This window comes from Mustela putorius, unplaced genomic scaffold (assembly GCF_011764305.1).
Source record: "Mustela putorius furo isolate JIRA1106 unplaced genomic scaffold, ASM1176430v1.1 tig00000580_pilon_pilon_pilon, whole genome shotgun sequence".
NCBI lineage: Eukaryota > Metazoa > Chordata > Mammalia > Carnivora > Mustelidae > Mustela > Mustela putorius.
The window spans coordinates 11,459,399-11,482,300 of record NW_025421423.1 but is presented as its reverse complement, the minus strand read 5'-3'; the positions used below and the strand labels follow the sequence as shown (position 1 = coordinate 11,482,300).

Here is a 22,902-nt window from a genome sequence, read left to right as displayed (position 1 = left end):
TACCCTCCCCTTCCCCCTCCCCACTCCCCATTGGGCTCCCTGCTGAGCAGGCAGACTGCTTTTCCCTCTGCCCCTCCCCCTGCTTGTGCTCCCTCTCTCATTGTTTCTCGATCAAATAAAAAAATAAAATCCAGAAAAATAAAATCTTTTAAAAAAAAACTGCATTTACAAAACATTACATTTTTAGGGCGCCTGGGTGGCTCAGTGGGTTAGCCTCTGCCTTCAGCTCAGGTCATGATCTCAGGGTCCTGGATTGAGGCCCGCATCCAGCTCTCAGCTCTCTTTCTCCTCTCTTTCTCTATGCCTGCCTCTCTGCATACTTGTGATCTCTCTCTCTCTCTCTCTGTTTCAAATAAATAAAAATAAAATATATTTTTTTAAATTACATTTTTATAATCCAACAACGATCAGTTTAAAATGCAATTTTTAAAAATACAATTTACTCTGCTAACAAAAATAACTCTAATAAAAACTGTTCAGGACCTTTATGAAGAAAGCTATAAAAATTGCTAAATGATACTTTAAAATATTTAAATGGAAGCAGAGAGTGGGACTATGTTCATGAATAGGAAGTTTCAATCAACACATGTCAACTTTCCCCAAATTGGTCTGCAGATCCAATACAACTGAAATCAAAACATCATCAAGCTTTGCGCAGTGGCAGTATCGTAGCCAATGAGGTTTATCCGAGGCGCGATTATTGCTAATTGAAATCAAAACATCAGCAGGGTTATCCAAGAAACTGATAAACTTTCAGTGAAAATGATCAAGAAATGCGAATTTCTAATTTGAAATGCATAAGCAAGAGCCAAGGACCAAAGTAATTCAGACAATTTTGATGAATAACAAAGAACAAATGACAAAACTTGCCCTGCCAAATACCAGAACTTAGTATAAAATCATAAAAAATTAAGATACAGTTCTACCAATATATGAAAAGATATATACCAAATGGGAGAAGATTAAGCCGAGAAACCAACCTATGCACTTAGATAACTAAAATAGGAAAGAGTTTTAGTGCAAGTCAGTGGGACTATTCCCACTGACTATTCCCAAGTCAGATGGACTATTCCATAAATGCTTATGGAACAATCACTTACGCATATGGAAGATATCATAATAATTTTGATCCCTATTTTACCCATACAAAAAACAACTCACTTTCAGGTATTGCAGTGACTGAAATGAAAAACAAACTTAAAAAGGTTTTTTTTTCTAAGATTTTATTTATTTATTTATTTGACAGGCAGAGATCACAAGGAGGCAGAGAGGCAGGCAGAGAGAGAGAGGGAAGCAGGCTCTCTGCTGAGCAGAGAACCCAATGCGGGACTCAATCCCAGGTCCCCGAGGTCATGATCTGAGCTGAAGGCAGCGGCTTAACCCACTGAGCCACCCAGGTGCCCCAAACTTTAAAAAGTTTTTGAAAAAAATGTATCGAGGGATGCCCAGGTGGCTCTGTCAGTTAAGAGTCTGCCTTCAGGAAAAAAAAAAAAAAAGAGTCTGCCTTCAGCTCAAGTCATGATCCCAGGCCTATGGGATCAAGTCCCCCATAGGGCTCTTTGCTCACTGGGGAGCCTGCTTCTCCCTCTCTCTGCCCCTCCCCCTGCTTGTGCTTATGTGCTTGCACGTGCTTGCTCTCTCTCTCTCTGACAAAGAAATAAATAAAATCTTTATAAAGAAAAAATGTATGGAATATACTGATGATTTCAAGGTAGAGGAGTTAAGACACACCAAAAAAAAAAAATAAACCTTTATCAAATTGATAAGTTCAAAAACGTCTGTTCATCAAAAAAACAATACAAAAGTGAAAAGGCAAAAACTGGGGGAAAATATTTATAATACTGATCAAGGAATAACAGAGTATATAAAGAATTCTCACAAAGAAAGGAAAGAAAGAAAGAAGCAAAGAAAAGAAAGGGAAAAGTGAGTCAAATCTATTACTAGCCACCTCAAACAAGAAGAAAACTTTGAAGATAGTCAATCTAATTAGAAATCAAGAAAACCCAAATTAAAATCTGATCGTTTTCACCTCCCAGGATGCCAAAAATAGAAGAGTCCAGCAACACCTAGCATTGCCAAGGATCTGGAGTAGCAGGAACCCTTATAATACTTGCCACAGAGTTTAAATTAAATGTGTGATCATTTTAAAAAACAATTTGCCATTTTCTAGCACATTTGGGGATGCACATACCCTAATACCCAGCGTAGAAATAGGCTGTAAATGAAAAACTCTTACATATGCCTAAGAATGTTCATAAATGTTTTGTTTGAAATAGCCAGGTACCAGAAACGACCCAAATGTCTATCCACAGGATAATGGTTAAGTACTCTAACTTAGGATAAATTCATCCAATGAAACACTACACAGCAGTAAAAATGAATAATTAGAAATAAGCACAGGGGCGCCTGGGTGTCTCAGTGGGTTAAGCCTCTGCCTTCAGCTCAGGTATGATCCCAGGGTCCTAGGATCGAGCCCAGCATCGGGCTCTCTGCTCAGGGGGGAACCTGCTTCCCCCTCTCTCTCTGCCTGCTGTTCTGCCTACTTGTGATCTCTCTCTGTCAAATAAATAAATAAAATCTTTAAAAAAAAGAAAGAAAGAAGGACATTGTCATTTCACAAGCATAGGAGGAATCAAAAATATCTTCCTAACCTTTCTTTATGTCTTGACTCAAACAGAAAGGTATAATACTTGTACTATCTACACCACACACCAGGTGATCCACCCAGAGTCACTAGATAACCGGTCTCCATAAGATTTTTGGACACTGCTGAGCCCTAACGTACACTATGCTGGCATTTACACAGATCAGAAACTTGTAAAATTAAACAACATATTGTTTAGTGACACCTAACTATGTGGAAAACAATGAAGAAAAGCAAGAGAACAATGAACAGACTTACCTCTGGGGAGAGAGGGCAAGAGACATGATGGGAAAGGGGCACGCGCTATCTTCTGCCATGCACTGAAACATCCCATTACAACTGTGAGATATGACACTGTATGGGTCCTATGGACTTAGCTATTCAAAAGCACAGAAAAAGACCAGAAGAAAACATTATCGAAGCATTAATCATGGTTATCTTTGAATGACAGATGTCTTTTTTCCCTTTTTTTTTTTTTGGTAGTTTCTAATTTTCTACAATGAACACGTATTTCTTTTTTAATCAAGGAAAGCAAGAAAAAAATGCTTTGTTTCACAAGACAAACCCCCTAATTGTGAGGATAAACACCAGGCAGCTGAAAGGAGAAGAAAAAAAGAAAGAAAAAACCCACAAGGTATAAAAATAACTTTCCCTGGGTTGGATCTTCAGGCAACAAGCTACAATCTCAGGAATGCTTTCCCTTGAGCTTTTCTGGGTCCTACACAACAAAGTAAGGCAAAATAAGGCTGTTGACTTATATTGTTCCCTAGTCAGGTTTAAAAAAAAAGAAACCTTTTGTGCATTTAAGGAAAAACTTAAATGTACCCTGGTCCTCCCTGGGCCTTATTTTTAGATTTACTGTAACTGGGTTTCCTAAAGGCTCTGCAGCCAAGTGCACTCAGAAGATTTCTTTTTTCCTTCTTAAAGAGTCACTTGTTACTGTGTGTTGTGGCGGTGAGCACAGAGCAGTCATCCTACAGGCAAAGACTTCCCTTTGATTAGCTTGTTCCATGGCATTCGTCTGATTTGGCCTCAGCCCCTTGCTGGCCACAGTAGCTGCTAAGTGATGTCCAGAGAAGGGATCAGGAATATGGGGCAGTGACAGGGTAGTTAAGAACTATGATGGTCAGCCGGGATCATGGTCCCCCGAATGCAGATGTCAAAACTGAGCTGCCAGAAGGTGATGACCTGCCTTTGTCCACAGTGGGAAACCAGGTAAGGGACTCAGTGCTCCCAGGCTGGCCAGTTCTGTCTTGTGCCTTGCCCTACCACCCTCAGACCCTGTCTTTTAGGTAGTAATGTCCTACCTGCCTGGATGCCAAGAGCCAGCTTGAGGGTTCCAGCCAGAAGCCCTTAAAAATCTTTCTGTGGGCAATTATCAAGAGAGAAGGAAGAAAGAAAGGTGAGACCAGAGGAAAGGGACACTCACAGTAATAGCTAGCATGTCGGTGGTGCCCTGCCATCACCCCAGACAATTCATACTATATTACATCATTTGACCCTCAAAATAATACAATGAATTCGATGGGTTTTTCTGTTTGTTTTGCCTATTCTTCAGAGAATGAAACTGAGTTTCAAAGTGGTTAAGCAAATGGTCCACAGTCATGTGCTATTAAGAACTGGAACTAGGACTTGATCCCTATCATATGGCTCTGGCGCTTGAATCTCAATATGATTCCTCCTGTAGAGTCCCTCAAGCTCCCATCAGGACCCTGAGGAATTGAATTTTACCTCTAAAATTTAAAAATTAAAAAAGCTAGATGTGGCTCAACTGTCCACAAACATTCAAGGGTTCCCTATTTTCAGAATTCCACCTCTATCTCTGCAATCTCTTCTCATCAGGACCCCTCACACACCCACCCAAGTACCAAGTTTGTGCAGAATGCCCAGACACCCCCAGGTCTCCACCCCTCCAGGTTCAAGGTTGTCTCCGGTTTTAACTGCCAGACTGCTCCACTCCTTGTGCCAGGGTCCCAGAATGTCTTCTTTTCACCCCTGTAAGTCAAGGTCCACTTCCTGCAAGAATCCTTCCCCAGTTTCATTAAATTCATTAATCTCATTCTTTCAAGCTATAAATGTTACTTAAAGTGACAGGCCTCATGAATTAAATAATAAATACACAATTGAAATTTGGCAAGGAGATCAAGAGAGGCTTTTCTAAAGAATCGGTGGTTGCTCGGGGATCTGCAAAATGAGTGAGAGACATTAATAAGAAAACTGGAGGAGGGGCGAGTGTTGCTAACAGGTGCAGATGGATGGAGCACCATGAACCAACAAACAGAACAGAAGCAAAGCCCAGCCCCACCATAAACCAGCTGTGGGAATATAGGCATATCATCCCACCATATTCACAAATCCCCTGGCACAAAGTATGTCACATAGTAGGTTTTCATTAAATCACATATCCTTTCTTACAGAAAACTTTCCTCAGCGAGTAGAAATAATCTTGGCTGTCAAAACATGGTCATTTTTATAGGTGTCAGAGTTTTCAGGCATGTTATGGTAGGACAACGTCAACTCCAGATCCCCAAGGTCACCATCATCTGCTATTTGCGTCTATGCTTCAAGCTCCACTGGAGAAGGAGACTTCACTTATCCTGCTCACAACTATCCCTAGTGCTAAAGCAGTCCCTGCCACAAAATGCTAAGCTTGAAATGTTTGTTGAATGAATGTCTGCAGCTTTCCTCATCCAGCAGACCAATGGTCCTCGAAGACTGATTCTCCAAGCAGCAGCAGCCCAGAGCGTGCTGGAAACACAAAGTCACAGGCCCACCCCAGGCCCACTAAATCAGAGACTCTGAGGCAGGGCAAGGAACTCGTGTTTTCGCAAGCCCTCCAGGGATGCTGATGCCCACTACAGTTTAAAGAGCACTGGTCTGGGGTGCCTGGGTGGCTCAGTTGGTTAAGTGTCTGCCTTCAGCTCAGGTCATGATCCAGGATCCTGGGATCGAGTCCTGCATAGGGGTCCTTACTCTGCAGGCAACCTGCTTCTCCCTCTCCCTCTGCCTGCCACTCCCCCTGCTTGTCCTCTTTGTCTCTGTCAAATAAATAAATACAATATTTAAAAAAAAAAAAAAAGCAGCAGCAGCAGCACTGGTCTAGAGATGAGCAACTATAGCACAGGGATTGGCTAACTTGGTTCTAGGCACACAGCCCTGAGCAAACTCATGAGGAATGAAATCTTCCTGCCCCTTCCAGAACTCAAGTCTGACTGCAAAACTCAAGCGAAACGGGAGAACAGCAGGACCAGGACCAACCTGGCTCAGGGTCAGGGCATTCCCCTTTCACTAGCTCCAGGTAAGGGCCCCTACCTTTGCCAAGGATGCCCTTCTCTTCTAAGTACAGTCAAGTCTGTAAAAATCCCCTCCTCTGGAAAGCCTTCAGGAGCAATTCCAAATGAAATGCTTCCTCCTCAGAGTATAGGCTCTCCTTATGAACCACAGTCCATCTGTGGTGTACAAATTAATTTAGAAATATCTCCCCCTAGACACATACCATCAAATATAGTCACCACTAGCCACATGTGGCTACTGAGTAGTACCGACGAGGCTAGGAAAAATTAAGGTATGTTGTAAGCATAAAATCCACACTAGGTTCCGAAAAAAATGTAATATGCATAAAATAATGTAAAATATTTCATTACCAATATTCATAATGCTTAGACATTGAAATGATAACATTTGGGATATATTATATTAAATAAATATATTATCAAATAAATTTCACTTGTTTCAAGTTTTCTGTTGTGGGTATTAGACTACTAGACAACTTAGAATTGCTTATGAGGCTTTCTCTCTCTCTCTCTCTCTCTTAAATAACTAGAAGACTTTTTTAAAAATTGCACATGAGGCTAACATTATAGTTCTACTGAGCAACACTCTCTAGACATTCAGAAACCCACTGGGGTAGAGGAGAGGACTCACTCACTTTTGGATCCTGACTGCATCCCCTCTTAATAGGTACTCAAGAAATAAGTGTGGAAAAGTAAGAAAATTCACAAATTCCTCAAGGCCTATAAAGAAGTGTTGATCTTCTTGGGGCGCCTGGGTGGCTCAGTGGGTTAAAGCCTCTGCCTTCCGCTCGGGTCATGATCCCAAGGTCGGGCTCTCTGCTCAGCGGGGAGCCTGCTTTTCCCTCCCCCTCTGCCTGCCTCTCTGCCTACTTGTGCTCTCTCTCTGTCAAATAAATAAATAAAATCTTTTTTTAAAAAAGTATTGATCTTCTTAAATATGGATGCATTAATATCAACATCAGGGACCAATTCAGCTTGTCCCAACTCAAAAGCCAAAGAAAGAGGACAAGTTTGGGGGAGGGAAGGTTTTAAAGTCCCCTGTTCTGATGCTGACCCCTCAACAGCCAGATGATTTCATGCAACTCAATCTCCTTCTCCAGTAACAGCTGCCATGCCCACCCTAGAGGCTCTGCTGGGAGCTGAATGAGAAAATAATAGGAGCCTATTGCTAAGACAATTAGCACTGGAAGGGGTGTGAGAAATGATCCTCCTTTCTCCCACTCCATCCCCTCCAGTTGTCTGGCTTAGATTTTCTAGAAAGCTACAGTGTGTGCAGACATTGTGGTCCCAGAATTTATAACTCATTTTCATAATGCTTTGGGTGAGGCCAGAAACTTTACCTGCACTATTGTTTCCCTTGTCTTTAAGCTAAATAGGATCTCCCTGAAAGAGCAGAATTGGGAGAAAAAAGAGAATTGGAGGTGACGAAGAGTAAGAAAGCTCTTCTCTCTTAGTTACCCAGATGATGCATCTCCATCGATGTTCAGGGAACTGGAAGTAAGTTATCTTCTTAGAGGTGGGTGTTTATCTTAGCCCAGCCTTGCAAGAATCAAAAATTCAACAGCCCACCAGCTACCATTGATGTAATTATGGTCAACCCTCACTGTTCCCAAATTATTATGCCATATTTAGAATCACCTGCTTGCTAAAGTTTATTTATAATCCCAAATCAGTACAGTAGCCATCCCTTACCCAAGGACAATATTTTTCAAGACTCCCAGCGGATGCCTGAAACTTTCGACAGTACTGAACCCTACATACACTATGCTTTTTCCTACACATACATACCTATGATAAAGTTTAATTTATACATTAGGCACAGTCAGAAATGAACAATAAAAGTGATAATAAAACAATCATAAGACTGTATGGTAATAAAAGTTATGTGAATATATTCTCTCTCTGAAAATATCTAGTCACCCTTCTCATAGACATAATAAAATGCTTGTGTGACTGAGATGAAGTGAGGTGGGTGACTCAGGCGTTGTGACTAGTATGGGGCTACTATTGACCTTCCAAGGCTGTATCAGATGGGGGATCATCTGCTTCCAGACCAAAGATGACTGTGAATAACAAACTGTGAAAGTAAAACTGGGTAAATGAGAAATATTGTCTTCACGTTACCTTTGAGGTCATTTGTAGACATGCACAAAGCAGTAGACATTTGAATCCCCTGAATGGTGTGGCCCCCAAAATTCACATGTTGAAGCCCTAAGTCCGAGCACCTCAGAATGCAACTAAATTTGGAAACTGGGTCTTCAAGGAGGTAATTATATTAAAATGAGTCCATAAGAATGGGCCCTAATCCAATCTGACTGATGTCCTTATAGGACGAGATGAGGACACACAGAGACACCAGGGAAGAACACATACAGACACACAGAAAAAGTGACCATCTACAAACCAAGAAGACAGGCCTTAAGGAGTGACCAAACCTGCCGACAACTTCATCTCAGACTTCCAGACTTCAGAGCTGTGAGAAAACTAATTGCTGTTGTTTAGGCCACACCATCTGTGGTGTTTCATTAGGGCACATGTTCCCTTGAGGGCTGAATAAGTCAATTCTGACTTCCTGTTTCAGCGTTCATACTGCGAACAAGTATCCTCTTTGTGATCTATTCAGTGCCATGTTTTTCATATTTTTGTACTTTTTGTTGGTGATTTCCTATTAAAAATGGCTCCCAAGAGCAGTCCTGAAGAAGGCAGTGATATGCCTTATGGAGAAAATATGTGTCAGATAAGCTGAGTTACAGCTGCTGGCTGCAGGTTCAATGTTGATGAATCAAGATTACATATTAAATAAGATATCTCTAAACAGAAACACACCTACAACAAGGTTATGGGTTGATGAATTGATGAAAACACTGTGACCAAAGGCTTTCAGGAACCTAATCCTGTATTCCCCTAGGAACAATGGTGCAATATTCACTAATTCACTTTTCTTTTCTTTTTTTTTTAAGATTTATTTATTTGACAGACAGGTCACATGTAGGCAGAGAAGCAGGCAGAGAGAGAGGAAGAGAAACAGGCTCCCGCTGAGCAGGGAGCCCACTGCGGGACTCGATCCCAGAACCCTGGGATCATGATCTGAGCCGAGGGCAGAGGCTTTAACCCACTGAGCCACCCAGGCGTCCCACTAATTCACTTTTCATGGTGATTTTATAGACCATAACTGCAGCATATAATGAAAATCCACTGGGCCCAGCAATTCCACTTCTAAGTATTTGTACAAAGGAAATAAAATCACTATCTCAAAAAGTTATCTGCACTCCATGTTCGTTGCAGGACTATTTACAATAGCAAAGATGTGGAGACAACCTAAGTGACCATCAACAGATGAATGGATAAAGAAAATGTCACACACACGCGCGCATGTGCACACAAAATGGAATAGAGCCACAAAAAAGAAGGAAATCTTGGCATTTGTGACAACACAGATGAACCTTGAGGGCTTTGCTAAGTAAAATAAGTCAGACAGAGAAAGACAAACTTATGATCTCATTTATATGTGGAATCTTAAAAAAAAAAAAAAAAAAAAAAAACTCATGAAAAAGAGAACAGATTGCTGTTTGCCAGAGGAGGCGGTGGTGGATGAAAGAAACCAGTGAAGTTAAAGGTATAAACTTCCATTTGTAAGATATAATGTACTACAAGATGACTACTGTTTAAAGAATTTTTTAAAGATTTATTTATTTATTTATTTGACAGAGAGAGACAGTGAGAGAGGGAACACAAGCAGGTAGAGTGGGAGAGGGAGAAGCAGGCTTCCCTGCTGAGCAGGGAACCTAATGCAAGCTTGATCCCAGGATCGTGATCTGAGCCAAAGGCAGATGCTTAACCACTGAGCCACCAAGGCGCCCCAAGATGACTACTGTTAGCAACACTGTATTGTACACTTGAAAGTTGCTAAGAGGAGATCTTAGAAGTTCCCATTACAAGAGAAAAAAACTGTAACCAAGTATGGTGATGGACATTAACTAGACTTTTGTGGTGATCCTTCTGCAATAAATATGTCAAATCACTGTTGTGTTGTATACCTAAAACTAATACAATGTTATATGCCAATTACATGTCAATAATTTTTTTAAAAACATATTTTATAAGTCCACTGTAAATGTTTTTAAATAAATAAGTTGGGAGTTCTGCTCTTTGCTGCCTTGCTTTCCCCGTGCACCAACCTCCCTGAGCCTGCCGCTCTTCTCATTTTTGAATTGGGAATTGCCAGCATACAGCCCAGTGAAGTTCAGCAGATATACTCAGGAAAGACAAGAGAAGGAAGAACTGGTCATTTCTTGATGTTCATTAGTAGGAAAGCATCCTGATTTGTTTCACATTATTCTAAGGAGGGGTTATGTTACTCAGGCACAGGCATCAGCATGTGGGCTAAGAAATAGAAATCAAACCCTTAATTGGACAGACAGGTTCCAAATCTCCTGTTATTAAAATTTTTAATGCCACACCCTTCACCAGTTTACTGGCACATGGAACCCAGCACAGAAGATACCCAGACAATAATAAATGAAATGGGCAGCCTTTATTAGCTACCTGGCATGAAAGCCTACCTGCCTCAGAAGAGGGAAACCTTTGACCCTAATTCCTGAGTCACTCATCTGGCGCCTCTCCTGCCCCATGGAAAGGTCAGGATTGTAGAGTCAAAGAGAAGGAGGTTAAAACTTCAGCCTCAGTTTCCTCATCTGTAAGTTGTAATTATTAGTACCTATTTCGGGGGCACATGGGTGGCTAAGTCATTAAGCATCTGCCTTCGGCTCAGGTCATGATCCCAGGGTCCTGGGATCAAGCCCCACATCGAGCTCCCTGCTTAATGGGGAGCCTGCTTTTCCCTCTCCCTCTCCCCCTCCTCCTGCCTGCGTTCCCTCCCTCATTGTCTCTCCCTGTCAAATAATTAAAATCTTTTTTTTAAAAATAGTACCCCCCCCAAAAAATAGTACCTACTTCAAGGATTATTGACAGGATTGAGGGAAATGAAGTGTCAATCCCTGGCACATATTGGATTGTTCAGGAAGGTTCTCTGATGTTAGTGTCTTATTTTGCGAGCACACGTTTATTTGTGAATATCATCTCTCAGCAACCACTTTTCCTGGAGAAGAAGGGGCCTTGTGTCATCCTTTCAGCCCTTTAACATTTTACTGTGCTTCTACCACTGACCAAGCCCAGGGTTATACATCTCATACAACCTTATTCTGAAGGAACTCTCCGTAGGGTCATTGATCATAACTTCATACCTTAAATAATAATGTCTAAGTACCTTATATATCCCTAGTGCAACAGAGTAAGAAGAGATTTAAGGAATCAAGTCTAGGACTGCATAAATTATGCTGAAGATACTATTTGCGTGTTGGTGGTGGTCAGAAAATCTGAGAAGACTTCCTGGAAGAAGTGATGCTCCATCTAGGCTTTGAGTAAAACCTAAATTCAGGTAAGTATAGATGAGGTAACAAAGGAGGTGGCTGGGAGAAAAAGTGAACAGCTTGGTGTTCACAAAAGCGTATTTCTGAATTCTGAGGGCCTCCGTGGAAAATCATGCAGTGAAATATATCAAGTTAAATTTCTTTCAACACCTCCCATGCAAAACCCAATCTTGCTTCTGCCCTCCTTTTTTTCTTTTATGAAGCTGGAGTTTTTTAATTTATTTTCTATATTAAATATTGAAAGTTCAATTAGCAAACTTAGAAAATCTAGACAAATGAGAAGGCCATTCAAATCACCCATATTCATGTTCCCTAGCAATAACCACTATTAATATTTTGGTGAGTCCCCTTCTATATACTGCAAAATGATCACCACAATAAGCCCATATATGGTTACAAAAATTTCTTTTCTTGTGATGAGAATTTTCAAGATCCACTCTCTTATCTACTTTCAAATATCCAGTACAGTATTATACACTATATACACCATGCTGTATATTACATTCCCACAACTTATTCATTTTATAATGTGCCTGTGTGTATGTGTGTGTGTGTGTTGTTGTTGTTGTTGTTGTTTTAAGTAGGCTCCACACTCAGCGGGGAGCCCAGCATGGGGCTTGAACTCACAACCCAGAGATCATGACTTGAACTGAAATCATGAGTCAGATGCTCAACTGACTGAACCACCCAGGCTCCCCTAATGTTCCTCTTGTTTTAAGCACTGTTCTGATTATTGTAAAATAAATATTTAGTCAGATAGAACATTTGAAAAATACAGAAATGTAGAGATTTTCTATTTTAACTTGCTCATAAAAAGTAATTTTAAGGGAAGCCTGGGTGGTTCAGTCAGTTAAGTGTCTGCCTTCGGCTCAGGTCATGATCCCAGGGTCCTGGGACAGAGCCCCACATTGGGCTTCCTGCAGGGAACCTGCTTCTCCATCTCCCTCTGACCCTCCCCATGCGTGTGCGTTCTCTTGCTCTCTCAAATAAATAAATAAAACGTTTTTAAAAAGTTTAAGTTGCTGGAGCACCTAGATGGCTCAGTCATTAAGTGTCTGTCTTCAGCTCAGGTCGTGATCCCAAGGTTGTAGAAGAGAGCCCTGTTCTGGGCTCCCTGCTCAGCGGGGAACCTGCTTCTCCCTCACCTGCTGCCCCTGCTCTTGTGCTCACTCTCTCTCTCAAATAAATAAATAAAATCTTTAAAATGATAATAATTTTGAATCAATATAAATTATCCAGGATAACAAATATTTACATCAATATAAATTATCTGTCAACAAACTGATTTCTCTCCACATCGAAGACATCCAAGAAATTCGAAACGTGACAGCAATGTCTTTCTGATAATGTATGTAATCAGTGCTAAGTTCTCCTGATAGCTGACTTCATCCTGCTCTTTTTCTTTTTTTTAAAGATTTTATTTATTTATTTGACAGAGAGAGAGATCACAAGTAGGCACACAGGCAGAGAGAGGAGGGGAAGCAGGTTCCCCGCTGAGCAGGGAGCCCAATGCAGGGCTCGATCCCAAGACCCTGAGACCATGACCTGAGCCGAAGGCAGAGGCTTAACCACTGAGCCACCCAAGTGCCCCCTCTTTTTTCTTATAAAGAAAAATCCAGATACTATAATGCTGGTAATCCACAAATTGCATTATACAGAATTTAAACTATCTAAGGATATATGTTGTTTTGTTTTGGTTTTTTTAGTAAAAAGCAAACAAATTCTACAAACAAAGAAAAATATGTACAACTGCTTCAAAAATCATTTGGTCTGACATTCTCACACTCAACTGACTTTGGAAATACATGTTTTATATATCTGCAAAGGGAACAATTAACAAAGGTGAACTTTCTACACGTATTTCTTTAATGCTTGCCATTTAATTCAATCAAGTACACTAATTTTTTATCAGAACAAGATTAACTTTTTTGAAGACATGAGAAATCAAAAGAAAAATGAAATCCCTTCTATTCCCACCAGCCACTGTTAACACCTTGGTATGTTTCCTTAAAACCATTTTCTATGCATAGTTAGTAGGCTGTTTTTTACACAGCTGGGATCTTAGCATAAATACAATTTTACATGCTGCTTATTTCAATCACAATGTAAGCATTTTCCACATATGAACTCTTCATAAACATTTTTAATGTCTGTATAATATTCCATTGAGCAGCTATGTCATCTTTTACATAATACTTACCCTGTGTTTAAACATTTAGGTTGTTTCCATTTTTTCTCTATCATCCATAAAGTTTTGGGCTTGATGCATAAATCCAGGTCTGCACTTTAGATTATTTCCTTAGGAGAGATTCCCAGAAGTAGAATGACTAGCTCTAAGGCAATGAACATTTTTCAGGCCTGTGATACGTATTGCCAAAAAGCTTTCCCAAAAGGGTTGTACCATTTCACACTCCCACTAACAGTGTTGCTCATTCCATCTTTAATAGCATCATGTGACTGAAATGGCCAATAGCAAAGTCTGAATAAATGATCATACAACTCAACAGTGAATTATATGGCCCATGAACTTGATTATGAGACCTGCATAACAACATGGAAAAATAGTCATGCAGTAATGTCAAGCAGAAAACAGAATTGAACGTAATTGCCACTGCAAATAAAAAATAATAGTAAGTCTGCATAATGATGAGGAATTGAAAAGAAAAAAAAAAGCAAGCATTGATATACATGCATGGTGAAGTGTGTCAGGGTGAGGACTCCAAGTTTATCACTGCCCTTCTGGTTTTAACCATTTTCATTCTCTCTGTTAATTTCACCTTCTCTCTCCACAGCATATTTTTAATTACAAAAACTTTAAACATGGGCAAAATTTTCAGGCTACAAAATTGCATACTAAAGGATTTTTCAAAAGCTGCTACTGCAGAATTCTAGCATTTCCAAGGCTGGCCCAAGCATTTTCGTGGCTAAAGGATCATGGTGGTCTTCTCTGAATTCCCAGAAATAATTAAGTCAATGAATGGAATTTTCTCAAATGTAAATTCTCCCATGATTTTTTTTTTCCTCAAACCTCTGGCAACTGTCACCACTCTTCTGCAAGCAGATGACAAGAATGAAGACTTCACAAATAGTAACAGAAAACCACTGAAGCAGCTGGACACATTCTACAGATCTGCACTCATGGTTGTACTATTTTACCCAGCATGGACGACAGTCATGCTTTCTGTTAGCAAGACTGTTCCAAGTCCTGTGCTTTAGGATGATCCCCCAAAAGCACCGTGATGTCAACTGCTGAAATTCAACATCTGAAGAGACTTGGGTAAAACTGAATCCATTTTTTTTTTTTTAATGATTTTACTTATTTGTCAGAAAGAGAGAGAGCACAAGCAGAGGGAGCAGCAAGCAGAGGGAGAAGCAGGATCCCCGAAGAGCAAGAACTCAGACACAGGACTCAATCCCAGGATCCTGGGATCATGACCTGGACTGAAGGCAGACCCTTAAGCCACCCAGGTATCCTGGGAAAGCTGAATTCTGACCCCTCCTGTCTTTGCCCTATTCTGGGTGAGATAAATGCAGAGGACAACATAACCCAGGACTTAGGGGGTCTCATCCTCAAAGCTGATGAGAAAAGCAACAGCCTCCTTGAGCAACACTGCCTCCTGCCCCATGCCTGTACTGGTGCCTTCCTCTCTCTGGTCTCTTCCCTTATTGGTACATGCCGATTTGAAGTACAGCTACTTAAACTCCAACTATATTCCAGGAAATAGTAGCAGCAGCATAGCCTTGGCAACTTGTTAGAAATACAGAATGCCAGGCCTCACCCCAGATATATGGAGTTAAAATCTGCATTTTAACATGACACCCAGGTGAATTCACATGCACAGCACATCTGAGAAGCACTGGGTTAAAAAACATGGCTGATGTCGTTCTTCTGCCCAGACACCGGCAGTGGCTCCCCGCAACCTGAAGGAAACCATCCAAACTCATCAATCTCATCCCAGCCTAGCTACCTAGCCTCTCCTCAATTGATCCCCATGTATTTAACATTCTCTAAGTACACCAGGCTTTCTCAAGCTCAACAAAGCACAGTTTTGCATGTGCAGCACCCTCTTCAAGAAGGCCCTTCTACATAAGGTGAAATCACACTCAACCTGCCAAACCTGGCCCAAGACCTCCTCCAGGAAGCCTGCCAGGACTCCTCCCAACACATTCCCCTCTACTTCTCTTTCTGATCACCAGAGCCCTCATACGTTAAGTAGTCCATGTGCATATATGTGTGTATACCTGACTCCTGTGGGTGCTTCTACAGATATTTAATCCATGTTTGCTAGAGGAAAGTGAACGAACGAATGAACGAACGAATGAACGAACATATGAACAGCACTACCTTTGGTTCTGTTGAGGAATCACAATTGTGATTTTTTTTTCTTTGAAAAATGTCTTATCTCATGGGGACATCATGAAAATCAGATAAGTTTTGCACTGGAAAAGTACTTGTAAACCACAAAGATCTGTGGGATTCAGATTAGCCCCAGCACTTCCCAAGGGCCATTCCTGGATCTGCCTGGGGATGGCCCTGTGATAATGACCTGAAGGGATACTGATGCACAACAGATTCCAAGGCCCCACCTGCAGACGTTCTGATTCTGGAGGAATTCTGCATTTTCAGGTGGCTTCAGTATGAAGCCTGATCTGGAAGCAGCTGGCCTGTGAGACTCACCTCATACTCGACCCAGGGCCTAGACTAGGGTAAGGGAAGAGAAGTACTGGGGCCCTCTCACTCTCATGGTTGTGCAAGTGCAGGGTCTGCCACCTGAGAGAGGACCACCTTAAAAACCGTCCCCTCAGGTACCTCTCTTGGCATCCCTCAGTGCTGGTCCTGCCTTGACCACCCCAGCAAAGCAGGCCCGGGTCCAGTGTGTTCACTCATCTGCACCCGGCTGCTGCTGCACGGCACTCCGTGCCAGCCATCCTGAGAACCTGGCTGGAGCCTGCTGCATGGGGGAGCTCCCAGACCTCAGCCACAGGCAGGCCCAGGTGAGCTGAGGACAGGGTGTCCTCAGGGCCTTGGAATTCCAGGCCCCACCACTACAGCCCCATTAACGTCTGTCTTCCCTTAAGTGGGGAAGAGGTGGACTGATCCTAACCTCATGCCCCACGAAGTCTGACCACCTCAGGGCAGCAGGGTCCTTTGAAGAACCTATTCCCTGGCACCCAAGCAAGCAAGATTTCCTCTCTTCTTCAGACCCTGAATGCTGGCCCTGAGCAATCCTGGTGGTCAGTGCCCCATCAGGCTTGTGAGAACTGTCCCCAGGTTGCGCGTGCACGAGGGCAGGCAAAGGCTCACTTTTCAAGCTGCTAGCCAACCCCCCTACTTCCCAGAGGGCACAAAGCTGGCTCGCTGACCTCCCTCTTTTCATTTCTCACGGGCTGCCATGGCTGCATGCCTAGGGTGCCTCAAGCTCAGTGGAAGGTACATTGTGTATATTACTTCTTTTTTATCACCATCATGACCCTGGCAAGGTAGTTTCTATCATCACTACTTCATAGGTCCGGAAACTGAAGCCCAGAGGTTGAGGGAATTTGCCCAGAATCATGGAGCAAGTCCATGGTAGAGCTAGGATTTAAGCCCAAAGCCCTCCCTGCCCCTCCTCCTGCCTCTGAGTTTGTTTCTTCACACCTTATGCCCCCTGCTTTGCATTCCCAAGTCCCTCCTCTGTTTTCCTGGAGCTTCTGCAGACAACAGCCACCAGCAGCCTAGGGTTGTGGCTAGGTCCCCTGAGGGTACTTCCTGGAATCGGAGACTGGATTTTTTAGAGGCTGTGGGTTTTGTGTGTGTGTATCCGTGTGTGTATCTGCATATGTGGGTGCACATTTGTACCAGGGACCTATTTAGCAGTCTCTGACATCTCAAAATAACGTACTTACATGCACACAATAAAATATATAGGATTACAACCCAAAAAAAGCAGTTATATAAAAATCCCAGTTATCAAAATATTAAAAAGCAAAATTGTGATAAAATAATATGGGCATCTTTATTAATGTATTAAATAAGATCTAATGACTCATAATTTCTTTTTTTTTTTTTTTTTTTTTTTTTTTTTTTTTTTTTTTTTTTTTTTTTAAGATTTTATTTATTTATTTGACAGAGAGAAATCACAAGTAGGCAGAGAGAGAGAGAGGAGGAAGCAGGCTCTCCGCTGAGCAGAGAGCCCGATGCGGGACTCGATCCCAGGACCCTGAGATCATGACCCGAGCCGAAGGCAGCGGCTTAACCCACTGAGCCACCCAGGCGCCCATAATGACTCATAATTTCTAAAAAGCAGTGAGCATAAATGATATTTGAGACATCAGTAACAATCATTTGATCTGAAAATACCTGTAGTTTCTAGACAGAATAGACAGACAGACAGACGCACACCCACACAGACACACACGATCATCACACATCAGCAAAGGTCAAATGGAGTGGAATCTACTGCCTTCAAGAAGGCTAATGGTGGGGGCGCCTGGGTGGCTCAGTGGGTTAAAGCCTCTGCCTTCGGCTCAGGTCATGGTCTCAGGGTCCTGGGATCGAGCCCCACACCGTGCCCTCTGCTCAGCAGGGAACCTGCTTCCTCCTCTCTCTCTGCCTGCCTCTGCCTACTTGTGATCTCTGTCTGCCAAATAAATAAATAAATTCTTTAAAAAAAAAAAAAAAAAAAAGAAGGCTAATGGTGGGCACCTGTGTGGCTCAGTTGGTTAGGTATCTGCCTTCTGCTCATGTCATGATCTCAGGGTCCTGGGACAGAGCTCCAAATTGGCTCCCCACTCAGTGGGGAGTCTGCTTGTCCCTCTCCCTCTGCCTCCCCCACTTTCCTGCACTCACTCATATGCCCACACTCTCTTTGTATCTCAAATAATAAAAATCTTAAAAAAAAAAAAAAGGCTAATGGCATTGCAAATGAATGGCATAGATCCCACCTATGGACATTTCCTTAAGGTTTTTTCATTTACAGTGCTTACACATAAATTTTCAATGGGTCCCCAGGATTGCCCAGAAAGATGGTGATATGCCTTTTTTCTTAAAAGAAAACAAAGGTTCTCATTCAAGGTCACAGCCAGTGAAATAAAGAACCAGTAGATCCAGAGAACTCTCCTGCCATTTCTACCACCCCCTGCACTTTAGCAGCCCAGAGCTGGTAAATGTGTTTGGACGGAGAGGAAAATGCGTGTGTAAAGTTCGTTGCGTTATAAATTCTAGTTCTTCCATGATTTTGTTGAGGCTGCTGGAGTTACTCAAGTAACACGAATCACATGAAATACACTTCTAAAAACAAACTGGAGTTAAACAACCCAAGGTATGGCAATGGGAGAAGGGAACACCAAACTCAGCAGGCTGCCCAGCATGGGTACTGGAAATCAGATAGATGAGACTGAGGGCAGGTGGAGGAGGCTGTCAGACAGCAAAGAAAGGGGTATGGAATATCTCTGATTCATGGAAAATGGGGAGGCACCCACGGTTTTGTAAGAGAGCAGAACCCATCAAGAGCTGTGCTTCAAGGTTTCAAGGCTCAGCTCAGGGCAACAAACACCTCCTGGTTTGCTTCCCACAGGTCCTGTGCTAGGCACTGGGTGTGGGGTGGGGAGATTCAGCTGGGGGTGGGGGTGGTATGGAAGAGAAAGACAACACAGTCCCAATATCCAGAGAAAAAATAATCTCCCAGTACAGTACAACCAGTATCAAGAGACAGGGGCTCTGGAAGGCTTACTTGGGAAGATGAGACCTGAATAAAGGCTGGATGACAAACAGAAGTGATCCAGATAAGGGGGAGGGGCTACAAAAGCCTTTAAAGCAAGAAGAACAGCCTTGGAGAGGAGAGACAACAAAGGTAAATACGGCAGGTGTACTGAACACCTGCTATCTGACCTCAGACTCACACTGCACACTTCTTCACCTTGCTCTCTGCCCCAGGAGGCTGACCTTTATGGAATCCATCAGTGATAATCTTGACTCTGACTTCTGGTCAGGTTTGGCATATGGGAGGCACTGGCAGGAGATGGGAGGAAGCAGGGAGAGAGGTTGATATATCGATCCTTTGCCTTTGTCCCCTGGACCCTTCAAGTCCCAGGGGAGTGGGCAAGATGCCCACTATTACTAGTCTCAGAGTTCGGCGCTAATGCTTTTTGGTTTCCCCAAAACCCACCCAACCCTTGGTAAAAGTCATTTTATTAAATAACCCCAAGTGTACAATCTCTGTTCTGCATAGCACCAAGACTTATTTGGTAGGCATGGAGATCTTCCATGATCTAGATAAAATATGACAATCCCCTAAACTATAGAAGCAGCAGGGCTACTACCTTCTGAAAATGCAGCACTCAACAGTTAGTAAGGACCTCAGAGGCATGGACTTACAGCGCACAACTAGCCTGAAAGCCCCCAGGCAAGTCAGAGTTACTGATCACATCTCACTGGTGTGGTAGCAGAGGCCGGAGGCATGGCTAGTCAGTGAGGCTGGTCAGTGAGATAGCCAGGGCCCGCAGCCTGATTTTTTTAATACTAATCCAGTCCCTTTCTACCAACACAACTCTAAGTAGGCCTAAAATGGAGAAAGAGATTCAAGAGGTCTTTCACGTACAAATACACATGCCTTCATGAGGCATTAGTGATTCATTCAACAAACATTTACTGAGCTCTGACAGGGTTTGCAGCCCTGTATTAAAAGCTGACAAATGAAGATTAGATATGGGGAGAAGGAGAATGAGTCAGAGGAGAAGAGGTGGCCCACAGGGCGGTGGACAGAGAGCAGTGGCCCTGGGATCAGGAGACCTGCCTCCCAGACGGAGGCTATGAGTGGTGGCTCTGCTCTGGTTTTAAACAGAACAGTCAAGTCAATGTCAGGTGCAACTGCAACGCTGCAATCCCTTTACCAGCTGTAGACATTTTAACATGCCATCCAAGACCCTTCATCACCCAGCCCTTGCTTATCTTTCCAGTGTCACTACTGGAGGCTCTGTGCTTCCCACCCTGCTACCCTGGATTAGGGGATACCTGTAGCTCCCCATAAGCTTCATTGCTTTTCCTACCTACAAAACTTTGCACTAGCTGTTCCCTGTGCCGGAATGGCTTTTCCCTGCTTCTCAACCCACTTTCTTTGCCTGGAATATGCTCACTCAATCTTCAAGATTCAATTCAGGCTCCTTACCACAGCTTTAGTAGTAACTAGCTCAATGCCAGACACAGAGGAAGCCCCTAATGTTTTGAAATTAGTAATTCAATTAATTTAGTAATAATAATAAAATAATTAGTATACGGTGAGTATATCCTGTCTCCATGGGATAATAACTGAAATACCAAATAAACTTTCTGGAGGCTAGAAACTTTATAGAGTAAAGGGAATGGACAGCTGGATAGGTGGGTGGATGGATGGATGGATGGATGGATGGAGCATAGGTGAGTCGGGGGTGCGGACTGGAGAGCTGAGTGGCTTCATGAATGGATAGCTGGATAGATGGTATGTCTTGCATGAACTTGACCAAAAGGAATCTGGGGTCCCAGTCTCGAAGCAGTGAGACAGGGCAGAAATCTAACTGGTGAGTTTGGGACTATGGAGCTTGGAATTAAAAGAATATCAGGAATTTCATTAGCAAATGTAAAGTGGACAAGTAACACTGCTTGTGGACAAGTGACCATTAGCACAAAGCTCTCTCAGTAGATCAGAATCCACTGCTCCAAGTGTCTTCCTGAGGATAATGTCAGCCATGAATGTCTGCTGACTGAAGGACAGGACCATATGTGACAGAAGCCCACAGAGGTTAGATCTTGATATACAAATCCAACCTTTCAGTTTACGGGAGCTGACAAAAACAATGGTGATTCCTGCGATAAGCTGACAACGAAGTAGACAGGTGATGATGGACGGGTGCACAAGCTGCTGTTGAAAAAGGTGGAAATTCTCTCCTAGCAGCCAGAGCTTTTACATATAATTCTGTACACAGAGCACCAGGTCACACACCAGCATGCCTCTCCCTCAGATTCTTCACCGGGCACCCCTTTCGTGGGTGTTCTTGAATCCCAAAGCATTCTGACAGGCAAGCCTCATGCTGCACTGCTCCGTGGGAACCTGTACTCCACCACCTCAGTCCCTGCCGACTCCCGCACATAGAGGCTATCCAGTGCTTGTCAAATCTGTGCCCTCCCGGGCTACCAGAGGGCTGGAGAGAGCCCCTGGAGACCAAACCGATGCTGCTGAGCCCAGAATTATTAGGGTGGGGCTGGGTGTGATTCGGACACAAAGGTAGAACAGCCACAAGAGTCTGCTTCCTATGATGACCTGCACTGAATGGGATTTTTTTTAGTACATGACATACTTTTCTTTTAAAGTTAAAGAGACAGAATTCAGAGTTAGTGAAGAAAATAAATAGGTTTCAGAAGTACCTCAGCATTGACCAAGCCCTTCCACATCCTTTCCATTTTGATCTCCACAAGATGCTTCAGAGGACACGCTCTCCTTTGGCAGCACTACAGAATCATCTAGAGAGCTATTTAAAATCCTGATGCCTTGGTCCGATTCCCCAACATGTACCCTTAAGAATCTCAGGGATGGGGTGGCTCCAGACCATGATTAATTCCAGAGTCAGCCCAGGTAAATACAAGTATTCTTGTATCTCCATCTGCCAAGGCTTGGGAGCCTCCAGAGGAGGGAAGTAAGTTGATTCCAGGTCTCACAGCCCTAGAGGTGATTTTCAAAACCCAGTCTTCAGTTCACTCTCAGACCCATCATCCTCCATGTTTTCCCAGGTGTGGCTCCCACGGCCATGTAAGAAAAACAGTTCCTAACGTACTGATAACACCCTGGTACGTACTTTACATGCATTAACTCATTTCATCACCCACGTAACACTTGGGGAGCTGCAGCATTCCTGACCATCAGAGAGCTCGCTTTACACTACTTTGCTTCTATGAAAGACCTACATTAATACCTGTTTTCCCTAAGAGAAAGAAACCCAAAGAGGATTTCTGCTGTTATGAAATGGTCTTGGCTTCTTTGCTCTATGTGTTTTGGCTTACAGGGGGGTTCACAGGAATGATGTGCTTTTAGATAGGGGAGAAACCTGTATCACAATTATCTCTAGTTTACACATAAAGAAACAGGCCCTAAGACTTTAGGCCCTTGCCTAACATCTCACAGTTAAGAGGAGCTGCCATTTAAGGATCTTCTCTGTCCAGCAGGAAGTGTCCCTGTTCCCCTAGGACTTTGTCCTAGACCTGTTTCTCATACTCTGCCCTCCAAGAGACTTCCTGTCTTCCCATGTCCATCTTCCAACCAGGCATTCCCAAATGGTTGTTTTCAGCCCATATTTCTGAGTTCCAATCCTTTACATCCAACCACCATTGGGATATGTACTTTGAGCACTACAAAATTAACAGTTTTGAAAAACTGATCATGTTCCCCAAAATCCTTGTTCTTCACATGCCACCACTTTCAGAGAACTGCACCACTAACCACTTCTTTGTTCAAGCCAGAAATAACTTTCATCTTTGAAACTATCATTTCTTTCATTCCCCATAACCAACAAGCAGTCTTTCCTATTC

General features: G+C 42.8%; 1 non-coding gene across 1 annotated transcript; it reads left to right on the top strand.

Annotated features, from left to right (window-relative positions):
• The first annotated feature begins 646 nt into the window (after positions 1 to 646).
• LOC123392497 lies at positions 647 to 793 on the top strand. Its single transcript, XR_006607223.1, has one exon. It is a non-coding gene; the product is annotated as a U4 spliceosomal RNA (small nuclear RNA).
• The last annotated feature ends 22,109 nt before the right edge of the window (positions 794 to 22,902 follow it).